This window comes from Brassica oleracea, chromosome C5 (genome assembly GCF_000695525.1).
Source record: "Brassica oleracea var. oleracea cultivar TO1000 chromosome C5, BOL, whole genome shotgun sequence".
Lineage (NCBI taxonomy): Eukaryota > Viridiplantae > Streptophyta > Magnoliopsida > Brassicales > Brassicaceae > Brassica > Brassica oleracea.
In genome coordinates, this window is record NC_027752.1 from 26,397,893 (window position 1) to 26,406,774 (window position 8,882).

Consider the following 8,882-nt stretch of genomic DNA (forward strand, 5'->3'; position numbering starts at 1 on the left):
GCGAGCTGAACACGAGCTGGCCTGGACGCGAACGGATTGAGGTTGGAGACGCGAGCAGCTGATCGTCGAACGGGAGCTGTTGCAGTCGGGATCGCGAGCGGCTCTAATGCGAATAGGGCGCTTGCAGTCTGGAACGCGAGCTGTACTTGATGCAGGATGGAGCTGAGTTTGTCTAGGATCAGAAACGCCTTGGGGTTGGAGCTGATCAGGTGGACACGAGCTGGAACGGAGTCGCGAACGGATTAGGGTTCGTCGGTATCGTCGGGTTCAGATTAGGGTTTTAAAGCAAATCGGCGCGCACTGTATCTGTACGTGAGGGCGCGTCCGTGGTCAGATCGACAAGCGGTTTGCACTGACTGATTCGTCTCGGCAAGGGCTTCGATTTGATATCTTGATCGTTTTCTGTGTCCTCTCGGTTTGGGAGAACGGCCTCTTTGAAGTTCCGAGGCAGATTCCTTTTCGTTTTAGGGTTTTAGGGTTTTGTTGATTTGGTTTTAGGCTCAGGGTGTTAGAGACTATCTTGCTGATAACGTGTTATGAACTTAAGGTTTAGGAATCTGTAAGTTGTGTGTATTATTACTCAATCATAAGGTGCCCTTATATATGAAAGTTACAAAGAGATAAAAGGAAAGACATAAATATAGAAAGTGTACAAATACAAGGAAAAAGAAATAGGGTTTCCTTTTCTCTAAAGCCTAAGCCGCCGCCTTTCTCTCTCTCTAGGGTTGGACCGTCTCTCTTTCTCTCTTGGTATTGGGCCGGTTATGGACATCCATCGTATGGTTTATAACAAGTATTATATTACCATTGCTTTTTTGAGGTCCATATTAAGCGAAACGATCATCTCGACGTCGTTTTGCTCCCATCAATCTCGTGTAGAAAACTAACGTCTAACCTTGCTTTTGGTAAATCATGGGTAATCAAATAGCAACTCCAAAAAAAAACCAAAGAATTGTTAATGGTTTTTTTTTTTGTCATCAACTTATACAGATTCATGTAGACTCTGTAAACTAAACTGGGTGATCTGCATCCACGTGGACGACGAAAGACAGTTGCACCCTATCACTACGTGCTAGACTATCCGCCTTTGAATTTTGCGTCCTTGGAACATAGATAATTTCTGATTGGAGGAAACTTTCTTTCACGGTCTTGATGTCTTCCAAATAATTTGCAAAAGCTGGTCATTCTTCTGGTTTCGAAACCATCTTCACCAATTGAGAACAATCCGTTAATGTACAAGGTTATATTACAATCAATTAAGTAATAAAGCGTATAATTGTGTTTGGTACAAGATAGACGGCTCTCTTGGCTGAAGCCCTAGTGATCCGATCTGTACTCCAACACGCCATTCACCTTGGCTACTCCCAAATCTGGCTTAAATTAGATTCTCTTGTGCTCATCTGAGCCATCATTTCGATAAACAAACCAAAAATCCTCCATGGAGTTTTCTCGGATATCGGAGCTCTATCATCTTTGTTTATTTTATGCGTCTTTTCCTTTATCCTAAGAGAGCTTAATGGGTCGGCGTACCTTTTGGCAAAATCTACTTTTTTAATATGACTTCTTCCTAGATCCAATTTTAATTTTATGAAAAATGGTCGTTCAATAAAAAAAAGCAAATTTCAACAGTAAATCAATATAACATAAATACTTTTTCCGATCGGTTTTTTTTTTTCCGTAGAAAGCCTTACCGGTTTGAACAAATGAGTTTTTTTTTTGAGAAAGGGCTTTTTGTTTGAACAAATGAGTTGTGGATCAAATCTTAAGCCCAACTCAACTCTCACTTTTTCTTTCGTTTCATTTTGTTTTGACTAATCGATGATTTTTACGCTTAATCTTTCTATGTGAAAGATTTCTCCTAAGAATTGAAAATTTTAGAAAATCATGAAGTAATTTAACTATCTTATGTTGACAATTTTTTAGTTATATGATATATCAAAAATTTTACAGTGATCTTAAAAATAATTGTTTGTTTTATTTTTCTTAAATTTTGATTACTTATATATTTTATCTCAATAATATTATTTTTATCCTTCGTGTCGCGCTGACATTAATTCTTGAAAATGTTAATTACATCGGTAAATTTAGTGCGTTAAAAGTATTACATCTAATCTAATTACATTTATTAAATTTATTTTCCTTTTATTTAGTAGTTTCTCTTAATTATATCTTAACTTAGTTTCCTTTTTATTTTGTTCCAAATAACATATATAATTTTATTTATTAATTTCTGTTAAATAGTTTTAATTAGTTTTCTTTTAAAATTTTTCCAAATAACATATATAACTAGATTTTGATCCACGCTTTTAAAGCGCGTGATTATTTTTATTCAAAACTTTATTTACTGAAAATTAGAAATTTTATACATATGTACGTATTTTTCTAAAAAAAAAATTAAAATATAGATAATTAAATTAAAATTTACATTAATATAATTTTATGAAAATAAGATAAGTCATTAAGTATTAATTTTACTTATATATAAAGCTTTAAATTATAGTAAAATTTCATTTATAATATTTTATATTGAACCAAATTTATTTTATAATTATATAAATTAACTATATGTCATTCAACCCATCTCATACTTGATAAATATATAGAATTATTTTTATATTCTAATTTAAATATATATATATATATATATATATATATATATATATATATATTTAAATTAGAATATAAAAAAAAATATGAAATTATTTCATAGTTTTTATATCTTACTTTAATATTTTGTTTTAATAAGTTGAAGTATGTTGTAAAATTCAAGAATATATGTTATTATTTAATTTAAAATTTATTAAATTGTTAGTAATGGATTAAGTTACTTTGTATTTATTAATTGGTGTAGTAATTTAATTATGAATATAAAATATGTATATATAAATTCTATAGAAACGTTATTTCTTATTCTATAAATCAAAAAATAATATTTGTTTATAATTATAGTTAAGATTAATTATGAATTTATTATGTAAATTTGCATATTAAAAAAAAAATTATTTACATTTTAAATAAAAAGTATTAAAAGATATTATTAAAATACAGTCTTAGAAAATGATACTTAAGAATATATTTTAAGATATTTTATTTTGAAAATAATAAAATAAAAGGTTAGATAAGGTACATATTATTAAAATATATTTACACATATAAGATGAAGAACTAAACAAATGCAATAAATAAAACCAATCAAATTTGGTTTAATAAGAAACAAAAGTAACTCAATATACCCACGAAATGACTAACTAGACTAATCTAATTTTTCATATCCAAAACCAAAGGTCTATTAACCAAAAAACAACCAGAGGTCTGACTAAAATAAAACATATTATTACAATAATATTATTATAGATATAAATTACGGTACACCTCAAAACATATTTATAAATATAAATAAAAATTAACTAATCTATATTTCAAAATATTATCTTTATGTTCCTTTATGTAATTTTTAATCGATTAACACTTTATTTTATTTTGTCTATTTGAATTTTTTAAAAATTATGTTATAGATAATCTTGCTAAAATAAATTTATATATCTAAAAAAACAACCAACATAAATGCATATAACAAAATTAATCAATTTTTAATCTATTTATAACAAAAAAATATCACGGTTGAATTTAAAAAATGACTATATATTAAATAAAATCACATATCTGATTTAAAAATATTATTAATATGAATTATACATATAAGTTATAAAATTGTTTGAATTGAACTAAAGTATTAATTAATTGGGGGATTTACCAAATATGACTTAAAACTTGATTTTGATTGCAAAAGTATACCCAAACTTGAATCAAATGCAAAAGTAATCCAAAAGCCTTGTGAAATTACAGCCAGCCCCATGTGACCAAACAAAAAAACAGAACTCATTTTTACGAATATAGCCCCGCTAAGTCTTCTGAGTCTTCTGAGATTCTGTTAAGTCTTCTGGACGACGTGTCGTCTCGTATAGTTGATCTTAAAAGTAATTTATAAATTTTGTAAAAAATATTTTGATAAGCGAAAAATAAAAAAAACATGTAATTATAAACAGTTTTGAGTGATATAAATTAAGATATAATAAAATTGAATTGTTTTCAACATAGATGAGTGAAAGTAGTGAATCATGATATTCTTTGGTCTAGGGTTTGGCAACATATGTTGTAGTATTGTATGTATTCTTAGGGTTAGATTTTGGAAAGCTTACATGTTTTTTTGAAAAATTAAATTTTTACCTACATGTGATTGTTTTGTTTATAGTAAACACTTTTTAAGTTTAATTTGATTTTATGAAGTGGTAATTTAGTTTAGGGGTTATGTTTAGGGGTTATGTTTAGGGTCTAGACGACTAACATGTAAGTCGTCTGGTGATTAGAAGACTCCTCTGAAAGTCTTCTACCTCCCGCTAAAAATATTTTAGTTTCCTGCTAAAAATATTGAAGTCTTCTGGGCGACTTACAAGTAAGTCGTCTAGTAAGTCTTCTGATCGAAAATATTTAACTTTATTAGAATTTTTGTCTCCATATATAAAAAAAATTTTACACATTCTCTCTCCTGCTCTCAAATGGCTGCAATAAAAATGGTATGTTCCTCATTCTAAAACTCTCCAACCTCTCTCTAATCTCTTTGAACTTATAAACACCAAACTTTATATCAATTTATTTTTTTCTTTCTCACTAGTTTATCTTGTTTTGCAGATTTTTCATCACATGGTTCTCCATCTTCCACTCATTTAAAGGTAGATTTATTAATTTTAGATATGTATTTTTGTGTGTTCTATAAAGGTAGATTTATCTAATCTTCCACTCATTTTCTTTCTTTTAAGCCATTTGAACGTTTTTGGAGATGCAGGTGTTTCAGATCTGGATTTGGATATGCAGGTTTTTCAGATCTGGAAGACTTCTGAGCTAGAAGACTTCAAGACGACTTCTAGGAAGTCTTCCAGACGACGGATGCGGAAAGGCCTTCGATGTATCAATCTCCGAGGGAGAAATAGATGGATCGATGGGTCTCACGAAGGATGCGGAAAGGCCTTCGATGTTCCCGGTCTGATCAATGCCTGATATGACTCACAGGTCCGTTGAGGAAACAGATATTGGACAGATTGCCGGATGTGACGCACCGGTACAATCGTGGTCGAGATGGTTTGCTTGGAGCTAACCACAAGTAAACGAAGAACAAGTTCTCATCGAAGAACAGAGAGAAAAGTCTCAAAATTGATAAAGGAAAATCGAATGCTTCATTTAGAAATAAGATTACATACTTATAATGTTTGTGGTCAAAAACCATTATTAGAAATGTAGAAAAACAATACTTAGAAAACATAAACTTGACTTCATAGAAAATCACAAGTTTGACCAGATCTAGTAAAACTCGGAAAACTAGGAAGACTTCGGAAAACTAGGAAGACTGGTTGATTATGGTCCAGGTTCAAAGTATCCTGGCCTCACGTCTCGCGGTAAGAAGTAGCACACGAGCCGGACAGTCCACTCGTCCGGACGGGATTTCTTCACGGACTGAGTTGTCCCAAATGTAGCCTAGATCTTCAGAGAACTTAAGTATCCTTGCCTTAAAGAAGTCCTGAAGATCAAACTGGACAATCGGATCAAAATGGTCGGACAGTTCGTCAATACGTTCGGTAGTGCACGCGGTACGGGCCAGATGGGTCAAAAACGAGAATCTTCGGTCTGATTCGGAATCAGTACGTTCAGACTGGATTCTGGCTCGATCGTTCGTCTTAACTTGTCGAGTTGGTCGGAGAAGCCGGACTTCAATACGGTCAGATCGATCATCCGGACGTGGATCGAGTCGAAGTTCCCTTCCGGATGCACGCGGGTCAATCCGATACACGGCTCGGTCAGTTCGTCCGGTACGGTCTAAATCACGAACCTCGGTTGAATCGTTCGGGACGTTCTGATCATCATGCTGGGTTCGTTCCACGGACTGGTCCACGTACTGAGGTGCATCAACGTCCATTTAGGTTAGTTTTGAAATTGATTTTTAACCTAGACAACTTACATGGAAGTCGTCCATCTTTGTTTGTTAAAAAAAAAAACTCGAGACGACTTACATGTAAGTCGTCTAGGGAAAACATGGTAGTTATGCATTTGACTGGATTGTGTCAGAAATTTGACTTTTCCTGGACGACTTATAGAAAATTAAAAAAATCAATATATTGTATACCTAGACGACTTCCATGTAAGTCGTCTCAGGTTAGTTTTGCAATTGAAAAATAAAACAAAAAAAATTATTTTTTTCTAGACGACTTACACGGAAGTCATCCGTCCGACGACTTACATGGAAGTCGTCCAAGATAAGCAAGGTTTGTCCAGAATTTTGGAATAAAATCATGGTCGACTTCAATGTAAGTCGTCGGACGGACGACTTCCGTGTAAGTCGTCTTAAAAAAAATAATTTTTTTTGTTTTATTTTCAATTGCAGAACTAACCTGAGACAACTTCCATAAGTCGTCTAGGTATAACAAAATATTGATTTTTAATTTTTTACTGGACGACTTACGTGTAAGTCATCCAGAAAAAGTCAAATTTCTTACACAATCCGGTCAAATACAAAACTAACATGTTTACCCTAGACAACTTACATGGAAGTCGTCTCAAATTTCTTTTTAACAAACAAATATAGATGACTTCCATGTAAATCGTCTATAAAAACACATTTAAAAGTCAATTGCAAAACTAACCTCTGCATTGACCAGAAGACTTCCATGTAAGTCGTCTATAGCCACACGACCGTAAGTCATCTGGACGAACAGATCTGGGAAAAAAATTGATTTCATAGTTTCAACCAGTGAGATAACTTGTTTAGCACACATAAGTCTTCTCCAAGCACCCAGAATCTCAAACAAAAGTGACCCACCAAGAATCGTAAGCTTCAATGGCTCTATGAACCATAAAATTTTAGAATCAAAATCTTGGGTTTTTTGATGAATATGGAGAGAAAGTGAAAGAGATGTTGTTTTTTGTTCATAAGAATTGAGAAAGAAATAGTGTAAATCAATTTTTAGGTGCATTAAGAGCTTCAAATTGGTTGTTCATGGTGGTTGGTGTATTGATGGCAATGACAATATTGTGAATACTTGAGGAAGATGAGGCTAATAGAGTAAAATATGCATTTTCGAAAAAAGAAGTGATGGCATTTTCGTAAATAATCTGAACTTTGGGGATGAAAAGAAAGTCAAAGTTCCAAAAAAACATAGGTTATTTTTGTGTTTGACTTCAAGTTTTGAGTCATATATGCAAAAACCCCTAATTAATTATTATAAATAGTTATACATGCACAGAAGAATCACATAGTAGGTAAATATGTCAAAATAACAGGTTATACTTAGTTTTAAAATATAGGACTAATTTTATTAATTTAAATATTTTGGATTTTTTCCCATAATTATTCTTATATAAAAATATTTTTGAAATTCATTTTGAAGCTTCGTAATAATACAATTAACCATGAATAAAACCAAAAAAAATAAGAAAATTATCTTCTTAGGCCGTTTTCACTTTTCAATAATTTGGAAAATTGAAGTGTTTTTTTTTCTCCTCTTTTTATAAACATTATTCTGTTTATTTTATTTTATTATTTTGCAAAAATCTTCTTCTGTTTATTATTATTATTATTATTATTTGGTTGGTCCAAAAAAATGATATCTTACTTTCTTTTTTTTTTTTCCTCTTATATAAATGTGAAAAATAAGGAGAGCGTATATACATTAAGAAGAAAAACAAGTGGAAATCAATTTTGTAACTAGAATAACGATTTTGATAAAAAAATAAAAATAAAAAAGCTAGAGGTGTTATATTTATTGTGATGTCAATTATAGAAAGTCTTGTTCACCAAGATTTCCTTGTACTTGGTCTCCAAGCTAAACTCTCATATTGTATCCCTATATAAAGAGTTCATTATTCATGGAATAAGACATACCAATTCTTCTATTCTCTTGTCTTCTCTTCTTTATTCAAAACACGTTATCAGCACGAAGCTCTAACGATCTTGAGCTGATAGGTATAGATTCTTATTATGTTATATTTTTAGTTTCTGTTCAATCCTCTTTCAAATCATGCTTATTATCAATTTGTAAGAATGGATTCATAGTTCATACTTGATTGATTGAGTTTAAATTGAATACGGCTCTAGATTCATGGTTTATTATTAAACATGTGAACTACCAATGCCTTTAAATCATAGTAGTTAGTAACATCGCTTGTACACATTGATTTTAATTCTTATACATACGTGCTAGCTATTTTCTTTCCTCACATGTTTTTATTTGATTAGACATATTAGATATAGCCCACATGCGTGAATCGATTGTTTTTTTTTTTAATAGCTGCATTGATCTTAGAAAACTACGGCTGCATATAATTATTGATAGCATTCACAAATGAATATTTCATAGTTTTGACTTTACGGCTGCACACCATATTTTTATTAATATTGTTTTAATGGCTGCATCCCATAATATTGTTCTTTAACATATAGATATGCTTCGCTGGAATTGATCAACATGACACGAGTTTATTTTAGCACATTAATACATGTAGATTGTTAACTCATTATTGCCTTGCCGTGTAGATTGATAGTTTGGTAACACGTTTAGTTTTGTGGAGCTACGATTATTAATTAATTTATTTTTATTTTTATTTTTACTTGTGAGAAACGTTATGCATTGATTATAAAATATTGATATTGCCTTATACATTTTGTACGTAAATATATGCATATATAGCTTATTTACTTTTTAATAAGGATGATTTCATTTTTACTTATTTTATTTATAAGAATTTGAATACTATTTTATTATTTCAGTGAGTTATGTCGAAAATTTATAGTCTTGAATTTGAAGTTCTTGATATCACTGGAAACAACTATTTGG